The sequence below is a fragment of the Procambarus clarkii genome, chromosome 14, assembly GCF_040958095.1.
Source record: "Procambarus clarkii isolate CNS0578487 chromosome 14, FALCON_Pclarkii_2.0, whole genome shotgun sequence".
NCBI lineage: Eukaryota > Metazoa > Arthropoda > Malacostraca > Decapoda > Cambaridae > Procambarus > Procambarus clarkii.
In genome coordinates, this window is record NC_091163.1 from 14002953 (window position 1) to 14015815 (window position 12863).

Here is a 12863-nt window from a genome sequence, read left to right on the forward strand (position 1 = left end):
TCACTATTTTACTAGCATCTTTTAGACTCATTTATTTCTCTAGTTTCTATATATGCTGCTTCTTTATGAACTTCGTTAGTTCCCATGCAGAATCATGGATGTCTATCATAAAAAGATAACTTAAGACTATTCTGTTCTATTATGACTACTCAATGGCTTGTTCGATAGAGCTTTGGTCTATAGGTGGGGTTCAGGGTTCGAGTCTGCTGCAGCCCAGGTGAAAGGAGTGGCTGGGCTAACTCATTAACTCATTACAGCGTTTTGGTATATACTGAAGCTAACTCAGTATACTATTTAGTGTAGACTGTATAGTGCTGTTATACTGAAGCTAACTCAGTATACTGTTTGGTGTAGACTGCATGCTGTATTTGTCTAAAAATTTTAAAACTGTATTCATCTGCCACTCATGTTTGTACGCTGTATCGTGTTCCCCAATTCGATACATCAATCTATTGTATGCTTATACCTGTTCCTTCTCTTTATTATTTCTTGCCTGAGGGTTCCATGCTCACTCCAATCCTCCCCGAAATAATTACAATAATTAACAAACTCCTAGATGCGAAAAATATTAGCTCTTCACTAAAACCCTTGCAAGACCTTCCTAGGAAAAATAATCAAGTTAATGTTGAAACAAAAGAAAAACCGTTATTGCTTCTGTGAATAAACAAATTAAAAGAAAGTATATGTGTATGTTTATTGCTTCTATGAATACATGTACCCTTCCACCGCCTACACATACACACACAAAATACACATTTACATTATTACACAATTTTATCTATACATGATAATACTTGAGCAGAAGCTTCTCTGGCATTCTGAAATTGCCTCAACTAGGCAGTAATATCAGCAGCTCCATAACAAACTAGAACGGATATATATACACCGAAAGATATATTCTGCTCCTGGGCGTATATCCACAGAGTATATTTCTCAAGGACAATGTTTAATACTAAAGTATATTAGCTGGTTCACCAGTTAGGGTTATATATTCTGATCGCTCGCATGGCTATGAGACCATGAGATGTTGTTGTTGTTGTTGTTTTAGATTTAGCTATTCAGAACGAAGTGTCCATGTAGCACGGGCTATGGTGAGCCCGTAGTGGACTTACCTGGCACAGGAGCGGGGCTGTAACTTGGACCATGAGACACAAGCAGCAAATTTAAATTTTTATTTTATGTCCTGGAGAGCGAGTTTATTGGGCAGCGCCGCTCATCCCGTGAGTGAACAACAAATCAACAAACTACCTGAAAAAAGGCTATAATGTTCAGCTACAATGAACATTTGATATAACAATGAAGGCTGTTATGTATTAGTTCTGTACAGAACAGACTGTCTTCCCAAACATTTAAGTAAGCAGAAGCTACTCCGTGAAGCCGTGGATTAAAACGAACCCAATTTCTGTCTCACTAAAATCTTTCATGAAAGCTAAAAATATATATACATTCAGCATCGAAGTTACAATTTAATACAGAGCTCAAATATTAGAGATATAGTAGTCAGAATTAATATAGAAATGGAGTAATGATCGACTATTCTGGCTCGGTATAGGACAGCCTATCTGCCACAGTGTTGGGACCTTCCCAGACCCCCAACCACATCCCATCCCAGCCCTGAGGCAAATGGCGTAGTTCCAAGTGCGACAGTCAGAGGGCAGCACCTCACGGATAGTAAGCTGTTGCCAATGTTGTATTTTTCTTTCCTTATTTATTTGACCATTTTGCGCATATTTTTAAGTTTGATGCAACTTTTTTTTTTAGGTAAAGTCTTTAGGAAATAGTATTCCAACTGTTGATATATTTTTAAAAGCTCTTCAATGTCTTTAAAATTATAGAATACAGGTGTGCATTTAATCTGTTGAGTCATATGTAATTAGCTTAGCCTACCTGCCATTCGCCCTGCTTTATATCGTATTAAATACACAATGCTGACAGTGGTTTGGGGTTGGGGTTTGGGCCAATTAACTTTTGGTGGGTTAATACAGGTTCATTAACCTCTGGAGCGTTAATTACGCCACCATAATAGCATAACAGGTTAACGATGTCAGTGGAAGCTGGAAAACCAACTGACCCTAAATTGATGTGTGGAAGTTCTCGTTTCCTGTGGTTGAACAACCAGTGTAATTCATGGATTAAAAAAAACGTTGTTGTCGAAGCCAACTCCATCCACAGCTTATAAAAATATAATGAAAAGGTTAATATTCTAAGTGAATCAGGTGTAAACGATATATATATATATATATATATATATATATATATATATATATATATATATATATATATATATATATATATATATATATATATATAGCTTAACATTCTAAGTGAATCAGGTGTAAACGATATATATATATATATATATATATATATATATATATATATATATATATATATATATATATATATATATATATTAGGGGTACCAACTCTGATGCAATTTCAGGGACCCACATCCGCGAAGAAGAAAACAAAGAGCATTCAGAGAAGATCTTGTGGATTCTCACTGAATACTTTATCCCTTTCCTCTCCTACCACCCCTATTATTTTTTTGTATGTTTTGTTTTATTTTATTGCAATGCTACAGTTTACAGAGAACACACACACACACACAAATATATAACAATTAAACAATCAGCGTTCGAAGACCTCGTCCAGCTCCTCGGAGGTTGGGTGCGAGCTTCGACTCTTTGGTCCCGTCTTTCAACTGTCAATCCACCGGTGTACAGATTTCTGAGCAATTGGGCTCTGTCATATGTACTTTTGAAGCTGTGTTTGGAGTCAGCCTCCACCACATCACCTTCTAATGCATTCCATTTGTTAACTGCTCCGACACTGAAAAAAATCTTTGTAAGTTCCTCCCCCTGTTCTCAGCAGGCAGTCTGCCTCCCTTCTGCTGCCACCAACACCTTATTATTATTAGAATGCTCCCTCAGTCATCTGCAGACACCGCCCACACTCTCCAGTGTAAGCAGACACCCCCCACTCTTCAGTGTAAGCAGACACCCCTCCCCCACTCTTCAGTGTAAGCAGACACTCTCCAGTATAAACAGACACCCCCCACACTCTTCAATATAAGCAGACACCCCCCACCTCCCCCACCCACTTTCTCATCAGTAAACATCCCTTTTTCGCCTTAAAAATAACCTCCCATTCATTCATAAAAAATCATCTTCAGATGAAAGTTTATGAAGAAAATACATAATAGGTTCGTAGGGAATATCGAGTAGACACAAAATATTAAAAATGAGAGTGATGAAGGAGAAGAGAGTTTGGAATGTACTTCTAGAAGAAAATGAAGCAACATTTAGCTGGTCTGAGGTTGGACTTAAGTCCTGTCACTCTCAGTCAGACTATTATGGTTAACACGGCAGCTTAATAACCTACGTTGACCAGACCACACACTATAAGGTGAAGGGACGACGACGTTTCAGTCCGTCCTGAAACATTCTCAATCGACTTGAGAATGGTTCAATTCTGTTATACTTTGGTCTTGAACTATAAGGAAACTCTTTGTTCGTTCTTCGATACGTTCTCGATACGAACTTTTCAATACGTTCACGAGAAGCAGGTGAACATACACATCTCCAGGTGCATATATATATATATATATATATATATATATATATATGGGCGCTGTAGGAAACCTTCAGTGTATATGATTTGAGAGAGCGAATGCTCTGTGGACAGAGCATCAATATGGCTTAAGAGTATTATATATATATATGTCGTACCTAATAGCCAGAACGCACTTCTCAGCCTACTATTCAAGGCCCGATTTGCCTAATAAGCCAAGTTTTCATGAATTAATGTTTTTTCGTCTACCTAACCTACCTAACCTAACCTAACCTAGCTTTTTTGGCTACCTAACCTAACCTTACCTATAAATATAGGTTAGGTAGGGTTGGTTAGGTTCAGTCATATATCTACGTTAATTTTAACTCCAATAAAAAAAAATTGACCTCATACATAGAGAAAAGGGTTGCTTTATCATTTCATAAGAAAAAAATTATAGTAAATATATTAATTCAGGAAAACTTGGCTTATTAGGCAAATCGGGCCTTGAATAGTAGGCTGAGAAGTGAGTTCTGGCTACTAGGTACGACATATATATATATATATATATATATATATATATATATATATATATATATATATATATATATATATATATATATATATATATATATATATATATATATATATATACATATATACAACCTTTTGTACACCTCCCAGTCTAGGCATTATGTGATTTTCATGCATAAAAAAATATTATTAAATATTACATAAATTAGGTTAAGCAAATTATGTATATTCATATCTGGGATCAGGGCAAATGAGGGGAACCTTTGACAAACCGCCGGCTTCCAGTCTTCGTCGAGGCCACTAATGTGTGAATGGCCCATAGGTAAATTCAGGTAATTTACTAAAAATACTTAGACGAATACTGATAATTGGCATCTGACCAATCTCTCGCTCTCACATTACCTTCAAAATCAATTTCAAATTCAAATAAAATTTCGAGCTTATGGTTGGGTCTAGTTCTCCATCCCCGCCTCAATCCCCAATATAAAACCGTAATTAAGCTCATATTATGGATATTTACGCGAGACCTCCCTTCATCGCTCGATCGAGCCGAAGAAAACGGGCATCGGGCTCTCTCATGAGGATGGGGGAAGATATATTCACCTCTATGTAACCCCTGCGTTAAGGTCTTTTTTGATCCTGTTTCTTAGTGACGTTTGAGCCGTGATGAGACGCCGACATTGATTGATAATTTTCATGTGGTGATCATTATCCCGAATGGGTGTATGTTGGTCTGTTGACTCCTGGTGATAGGATGTTGAAGTACTGTGAGTGAATGGTCGTGAATAAATGAATGGTGATGTAGTGATGTTATATGTGGTGGTAGATGGGGTGGTAGTGGTGGTAGATGGGGGGTGGCAGTGGTGGTAGATAGTGATGGTGGGGGTATATGGGGATAGTGGTAGTACGCATGCTGGTAGAGGTAGGGGTAGTCACATAGTTGTGCTTGCGGGGGTTGAGCTTCGGCTCTATGGTCCCGTCTCTCAACCGTCAATCAACAGGTGTGTGTGTGTGTGAGTGTGAGTGTGTGTGTGTGTGTGTGTGTTTGCGAGTTCACTTGATAAATGACAATCTCGGCGGAGACGGAAACAAATGGGTACAGTTTCTTTCACCCTGATGCCTCTCTTCACCTAGCAGTAAACAGGTACCTGGGAGTTAGAGAGCTGCTTCCTGGGGATGTGTAACTATAAAAGAGGTCACGTCGAGGACCGGGCCGCGGGGACGCTAAGCCCCGAAATCATCTCAAGATAACCTCAAGATAACTTATTGCACCTCATCGTCTGCTCCAGTGCCTGTGTGGTCCTGGGGGACAGATTCACGAAGCAGTTACGCAAGCACTTACGAACCTGTACATCTTTTCTCAATCTTTGGCGGCTTTGTTTACAATTATTAAACACTTAATAATCTCCGAAGCACCAGGAGGCTGTTTATAACAATAACAACAGTTGATAGGTAAGTTTTCATGCTTGTAAACTCTTTAATAAATGCAACCAAAGCCGTCAAAGATTGAGAAAAGATGTACAGGTTCGTAAGTACTTGCGTAACTGCTTCGTGAATCTGGCCCCCTGGAACGTACCTGACGTGGAAAGAAGGTTTGGGGCACGAATGATTGAGAAGGTAGGGTTGATAACGGGGATCTGTTATCTCTCCCTTCCCTTTCCTTCTTGTATGTTATCTATCAGCGGCGGTCAAATGGTGACTAGGTAGGGATCCCTTCCCCTGTGGGAGATGCCTACATGATAACACACTGGCCCCTCACCTGAGACATGGAGAGAGAATGGGAGAGAGAGAGAGAGAGAAGAGGACAGTAGAAGAAGGAGAACGAATGAAAAGTGAAGAAAGAATAAGATGACAGAGGGGTAGTTGTAGTTTGAGTGGTAATCTTGAGGTTATCTTGACCTCAATGAGGTTATCTTGACCTCAAGATAACTTCAACCAGGCCTTCTTTTTGTTACACATTCCCAGGAAGCAGCCCGTAGCAGCTGTCTAACTCCCAGGTACCTATCATACACACTCTCTTCTCAAACCACATACCCCTCTCTCTTTAATTCAACCTCATAGTAATCAACTACCTCCATGAGCCACATACCCAATCGCTCCCTCCCTCCCTTTCGTCTACCAAAGCCCCAACACCTTATCTTCCAGAAAACATCTCGCTACATTTCTCCCCATTCCTTCCCACACTATTTCCCTCCCATATCTCCCCCCATTACTCATCTTGAGTTCACCTTAACGCTAAACATTAGCACCTTCGTCCACCCCCCCCCCCCTCTCTCTACCACCATTACCAGACCCCCCTCTTAACCACCCATAACTCCCCACTTAAATCCCCATTATATCTGAACTACCCATATCGCCTTACTTTTATCCAAACCCACCTTCTCCATCTTAACCCCCTACCACCCTTAAAAACCCCCTACACTTAACCCCCTTCTCTTAAACACCCCCAACCCCCCTTACCTTTCCCACCCTATTAACAGTGACCACAAACACCCCCTCCCCCCCCCCCACGCACACACACACACACACACACACACACACTCAAACACAAACTAGCTGGTAACAATTGGGTTTAGGGCCGCATTTCCTGTCGTTAGGCGTGGACCTAGGGAGGTAATAGTCTTTCCTTTGAGTGACTTAACCTGTCGTAACAGTTCCCAGGAAATGAGGTGTGTAGGGATTACCTGAAGGAGTCGTAGAGGAAGGAAGGAGAGATGGTGGGAATTATCAGAGCGCCAAGCCATTACGACTATGTAGCACTTGGAAAGGGTCAGTATAAGGATTTGGGATGGGACGGGGGGAGGGAATGGTGCCCAACCACTTGTGGACGGTCGGGGATTGAACGCCGACCTGCTTGAAGCGAGACTGTTGCTCTACCGTTCAGCCCAAGTGCTTGGACAGAGAAAGGAGAAAACCCAGGAGGAAAAAAAAAAACGAAATCAGAGGAAGAGCATCGAAGGTGAGTTATGAAGAGATTTAATTTAATAATATTTATTTTTATATTGTTAATAAAATCTAACCTAACTATCCTAGGTTTAATGCACCCTGAGGCCTATTGAAGTACATATATGTGCTATACTAGGCCTAAGAATATTTAAGTTTGGTTCCAGCTTTATTTTTTTCTGGACTATAAAGTGAATAGTTCTAAAATCTACTTATTGTACATTATATAAATTTAAATACGATGGTCCACACACAAGAAGTACTAAACAGGAAGATGTGTTGTAAACACTTGTAAACATCTTAGCAGGAAGATGTGTTGTAAACACTTGTAAACATCTTAGCAGGAAGATGTGTTGTAAAAACTTGTAAACATCTTAGCAGGAAGATGTGTTGTAAACACTTGTAAACATCTTAGCAGGAAGATGTGTTGTAAACACTTGTAAACATCTTAGCAGGAAGATGTGTTGTATATATACACACACAAAAATATTTGTCTCTCCTACATTGACAAGGAGAGACAGCTGCTACATAAACTAGTGTGCTATTAAGCACATAACCACACAGGGTGATTAAGATGTTTTTACAAAATCAAGTTTTAGTTCCATTGCATATATTACATAACTGATGCATTTACATATCAATATTGGGGTACAAGTTCAGTATATCATCAAGTGTTCCAGTATTCAGATTCTGGGCATTCCTCAGCCCAGGAATGGGGGTGAAAGTCAGTCCATATGGGACATTCTACAATATAATGTTCAAGGACATGCATGTTTTCTCTCTCACAAAGTTTACACATTTTGGTATATTCGACATTTGGGTTTTGAGAAAGCTTTCAGATACAACTATATCCCTTTAGAAGAAGCCTAGGGACTCCTAAAGGATTCAGTTGAATCCCATATGTCCTTGCTTTTAACATGTCGTGGCGTAGTGGTGTATGGCATGTGCTTGAGAATAGAGAATACCTATAGTGTGTGGGTTCGAATTCTCCTCATAGCTCCTACTGATTTTCTCATTCATACATCACGTTAATGTAATTTCATTGTTAGAGCATATTATATATATATATTGTGACGATAATCTCCTTCAAGAGATTGAGCCTGCTCTTCCCTTCATAACTACGTCGTCACAATTATATAATAAGACTATGGAAGAAATGTCCAACAACGACAGCAACACCAGCAAGGCTTGCCAGGGTGAGCAAAAACGTATGCAGCCAGCCACCTGTTCGGACCCAAATCACCAAACTACATGTTGATCGCTGCCGGCTGCGCTGATTGGTCGCCGGTCTGGCTGCACCTGCACTCGCCCCCCATACTACCTGATGTCTGGGGTCGCCCCAACATCAGTCCTCAGAATGTTCAGTGCTTTCGTGGCCATCACACCTCCCAGCTAGACTCTAGCGTGTACTGAGAGAGGTGGTGGCTTTAAGCCAATATTCCAGCACCTCCCACTTAACTTTTGTATTGCACTTCTTGTTATTTTGCCTTAACGTAACTTTTCATTGTGTCATTTAAGTATTCTTATTATTTTGATTCATTGATTTTATTATAAGAATTTGTTTGTGCATTTTATTCATGTTTTGATTTATTTAACGTCATTAAAATTTCATTGTTAAAGTTTACTTGTGTTTTGTGTGTCTTCTCCTTACCTTACCACAGACGAAGTTCCAGTTTTTCTATTTTTTTTTATAACTATGTGACGAGGCCATACCCCTAGCCTTAAACAGCCGAACACCAACGCGTTACCGTCACAAGTTATATGGGGGCCTGTCCGGGAGCTTCACTCAGGTACTGGTGCCAAGTGGTAATTTATGGTAAGCGTATTTAACTTTGTTAACGTAGCTTTACTATTTTTCATTCAATTTCATTTTTTATAAGGTGCGGTGTATTGTGCATTACGAGAGTAACATATAGTGAAGGTGAGACAACTTTGGATTATGTGGTGACTGTAGGCCGCAGTCATACTCTTAATTGGTCATCTCTCCCTCCTTGTTATTACTCGTATTTACCATCTATGTCCCTTGAATATTTCTCATTCTGACAGATCATCATATTGGTACCCTGGTACTGTGGTCTGCCCCGGGTCAAGAGTACCCAATCTTCTGCAATCTGACTGTAGGAGGACAAAGAGGGCCATAGTTCCTCTAGCTCGAACTTTAGTTGCTGAATTGGGACCTCAGCAGCAGTTCTCGTCACCAGTTGACACCTCGCACCCCTACACGTCAGTCAGAGATGATGATACATACAACGGTAGGGAATTAGCTTATTTTTTCAGAGCACAAAAGTTCGCTAATTCTGTAAGTATCATATTAAATTCAGTAGGAAAAACTTGCTTTATGTCCTATAGAGACTTGGCAAGGTATGCCTACATCCTTGGACTACCAATTTTACTTTTGAAGCATTTAACTGTTTCATTTGTTTTCGAAACTCTGTTTCATTTGTTAGTAGGATTTTCTTGCCCTTATTCTCTTACATGAGTACCGGGTACAAGATTTCCTGCGCCCTTGATTTAATTTAATCATTTAATATCTTTCACTTAACGTTAATTGTTAAAGATCACACAGGATAGGTACCAGTTGCCACGTTGTCCTGTTTCTGACATTTCACTATTGAATATTCGTGTACCTTTATTTGCTAATTTCACCATGTTTCGTCTCCAAACTTTCCGTGCAAATCCAGCAGGTGAAATAGGGACTTTAAGTCGTGCCAAGAGGACTGAATTACAAACTCTTGCACATGAGTATCAACTAGAAGTTCCCTACCAAGCCAACAAAAATGACCTACACAACCTGTTGCTGGATTACTATTTAGAGCAAGGTAAGATAGACTCTGAAACTCATGAAACTTACTATATTGCAGAGAAAACTGACTTGGCAACGATGAAACTTAAACTAGAGCTGGCTAAGATTGAACGTGAGCAGCAAAGGGAAGCCCGCGAACAGCAAAGGGAAGCAGCTGCTTTGAGGAGAGACGAACAAGAACGCGAAGCTGCTTTGAGGAGAGACGAACAAGAACGCGAAGCTGCTTTGAGGAGAGAAGAACACGAACGTGAGGTCGCATTACTCCGTGAACGTGAAAGAGTACAGCTTGAAACCAAACAACGCGAGTTGGAAATACAACGCGAACATGACAAGCAACAAGCGACTCTGGCTCTAGAGTGTCGTCAACGCGAAATCGCCTTGGAAACTTCACACTTCACTCAACGCCAGCAAGCTACTGCCAATCTTCCCGTCAGTTTTAATATATCACATGCAAGTAAGTTAATGCCATCCTTTGTAGAAGCAGAAGTTGATGTGTTTTTCACCACCTTTGAAACCCTTGCTAATCAACTCAGTTGGCCTGTCGACCAATGGGCCACACTTCTCAGAGTCCATCTTACAGGTAGAGCTGCAGTCACACTCAGTACTTTGGCGTCTGAGAATGACTACTACACTCTGAAACAAGCAGTGTTGGACGCCTACCTACTTTCCACAGAAAGTTATAGAAGGAAATTCCGTGACCACCTGAAGGCAAGTACCACTACCTTCCTCGAGTTTGCTAACACGAAACGGAGGTATTTCATGAAATGGCTGGAAGCAGCACATGTCTCTACTTTTACAGAACTCGTCAACCTGATGCTTGTTGAAGAATTCTTGAGACGTGTGCCGCCTCCTGTCCGCCTCTACTTAGCAGATAAAGAAGAAACCGACTACCTGAAGTGTGCTAAGTCGGCTGACACTTACAGCCTCATCCACCGGCTGACACCTGAACCATCCTCCAGTAAGAAGTCGTGGTACAGTTACGAGAAGGTGAGCCCCGATCAAGCTGGTTCACAACTGTACTGCAAGTATTGTAGACTCTATGGACATACCATAGACAAGTGTGGTAAGTCTCAATACAAGGGAACCACTGACCAACAACGACCCAAACCAACTCCTCCTAAGTCCGGTAAGCCTGTGATGAATGTTGGTGTTGATGTTAATGATCTTTCTCTTTTCAGTAACCACCTGTATACTGGAACTGTCTCTGCCAACGGTTCAAATCCGGAGGGACGTTTCAAATTGAAGATCTTGAGGGACACAGCGGCTCTACAATCGATCATCTTGAAGTCGGCTGTGCCCAACATAGTCTACACCGGGGAAACAGTCTTCATCACTGACCTCACTGCTACCACTCCATACCCTCTCGCCAGAGTCCACCTGGATTGTCCCTACGTGAACGGGGAAGTCCAAGTCGCCGTCAGGGAAAAGCCTTTTCCCATGCCTGGAGTGCAACTTCTCCTAGGCAATGACTTGGCAGAAGACCTACAACCGACCAACCTGATCGTCATGGACAAACCCCAGGTGTGTAACTCTGTGCCAAGTAACCCTATTCTTGAGTATGTTCCAGCAGAGGTTCAAGAGAGTGATGAAGTTTCTCCTCCGGTTCTCGTGACCACCCGTGCACAAGCCGCACGTCCACAGCCAGCTGACTCTACTGCTACCGCTGTCCCTCAAGACCCTCAGAAACTACCCCCGCATCTGACCAAGTTGGAGTTCCGTAAGTTGCAGAGGGAAGATCTTACTTTAACACCATTGTTTTTCCAGGCTGAGACTCAACCCGACAGTATTCCTGGGTTCTTCCTAGAGAACGACTTGCTCTACCGCAGATATAGACCCAGTAAACTGAAGGAGGAGGACGATTGGGCCAACATCGAACAACTTGTGATTCCCACCAGCCTGCGGCCCACTATTCTACACCTGGCCCACGGAGCATTCTCCCACTACGGCTTCAACAAGACTTACCATGGGATTCGTCAAGACTACTACTGGCCAGGTATGGTAAACAACGTCAAACAGTACGTAAAACAGTGTCATACATGTCAGATGGCAGGCAAACCGAACGTCTCCATTCCCAGAGCACCACTGATTCCCATACAGGTGCCTGCGGAACCTTTCCACAGACTCATAATAGACTGTGTTGGTCCTTTACCTCGGACCAGTTCAGGTAACGCCTACATCCTAACCATCCTGTGTCCTACCACCAGATTTCCCATAGCAGTTCCAGTGAAGAACATCACGGCTGCTACGGTTATCAAACATCTATTGAAGATCTTCACTCAATACGGATTTCCCAGGGAGATTCAAAGTGACTGTGGCACCAACTTCACCAGTGATCTCTTCAAAAGGACACTGGAGGAGTTCAACATCAAACAGGTATTGTCCAGCCCCTATCATCCTGCTTCACAGGGTTCTCTTGAACGTAGTCATCAGACCATCAAAGCACTCTTGAAAAAGTTTTGTAGTGAAACCTCAAAGGATTGGGATAAGCAGATAGACCTAATAATGTGTATTTTCAGAAGTCTCCCCAATGAGTCCCTAGGAGTATCTCCTTATGAGATGCTCTACGGCCGTAAGTGCCGTACTCCCCTTAAGGCTTTCAAAGACTCTCTCAGAGATGCCACCTTCAGTGAGCATCAGAATGTGCCCCAGTTTCTTCAAAACCTTCAACACATTCTAGAGAGAGTCCACCGCTTTGCCCATGATAATCTATTGAAAGCCCAGGTGAGAATGAAGACTCATTACGACCAGACCAGCAAAGTAAGAAAATTCAAGCCGGGAGACTTCGTCCTTGCTTATTTCCCTATCCCAGGTTCACCTTTACAAAACAGATTTTCAGGACCCTACTGCGTCAAAGAGTGCAGGAATAATAATAATTATGTGATAGAGACTCCAGATAGGCGGCGGAAGACCCAGCTGTGCCACGTCAACCTCCTGAAGCAATATAATGGTACTCCTCCCACTGTCTTGACTAACTATTCCACATTCACAGAACCCTACATCCACAGTGAGACCTTCCCAGCTTCTCCTCCCG